At 43.5% G+C, this 885-nt stretch overlaps 1 pseudogene across 1 annotated transcript; it reads left to right on the top strand.

Moving 5' to 3' along the window:
* The first annotated feature begins 486 nt into the window (after positions 1-486).
* LOC103257002 lies at positions 487-877 on the top strand (annotated as a pseudogene). Its single transcript, XR_002481791.1, has one exon. The product of XR_002481791.1 is annotated as a U6 snRNA-associated Sm-like protein LSm2 pseudogene (transcript).
* Positions 878-885: the final 8 nt, after the last annotated feature.

Genomic DNA, 885 nt, shown 5'->3' with positions numbered 1-885 from the left:
TTAGATGCAGAAAAAGCTTTTGATAAAATCCAGCACCCCTTCTTGATAAAAACCCTTGAATATCTAGGTATACCGAGAACATACCTCAAAATAATAAGAGCCATCTCCAAGAAACCCACAGCCAGCATACTCCTAAATGAACAAAAAACTGGAACCATTTCCCCTGAAAACTGGAACAAGACAAGGATGCCCACTCTCACCCCTCCTGTTCAACATAGTATTGGAAGGCCTGATTTGAGCAATCAGAGAAGAGGAGGCAATCAGGGTATCCAAATAGGAAAAGAGGAAGTCAAGTTATCTCTCTTTGCAGATGATATGATTGTGTACCTTGAAAACCCAAGAGAATCTGTGAAAAACCTCCTTACACTGATAAAGGGCTTTGGCAAAGTCTCAGGATACAAAATAAATGTACAAAAGACAACTGTTTCTCTACACCAATAATAAACAAACAGAAACCCAAATCAAAAGCACAATTCCGCTTCTTCCTGGTCTAGCCCATGGTGCCAGCACCATGCTCTTCTATTCCTTTTTCAAGTCCCTTGTGGGCAAGGATGTGGTTGTGGAACTCAAGAATGACCTGAGCATCTGTGGAACCCTCCATTCTGTGGATCAGTATCTCAACATCAAACTAACTGACATCAGTGTCACAGACCCTGAAAAATATCCTCACATGTTATCAGTGAAGAACTGCTTCCTCTGGGGTTCAGTGGTCCACTACATGCAGTTGCCAGCAGACAAGGTTGACACACAGTTGCTGCAGGATGCAGCAAGGAAGGAAGCTCTGAGCAGAAACAGTGATTACTCCTCTTCCTCTACCTCCTCTTTCATTGATGACCAGTAACCTCAAGTCCCAGCACAGGCGACCCCTCCTCCCAATACTTGAGA

This window comes from Carlito syrichta, unplaced genomic scaffold, assembly GCF_000164805.1.
Source record: "Carlito syrichta isolate Samal-C Ts95f unplaced genomic scaffold, Tarsius_syrichta-2.0.1 Scaffold300916, whole genome shotgun sequence".
Lineage (NCBI taxonomy): Eukaryota > Metazoa > Chordata > Mammalia > Primates > Tarsiidae > Carlito > Carlito syrichta.
This window is presented reverse-complemented; position numbering and strand designations above follow the sequence as displayed.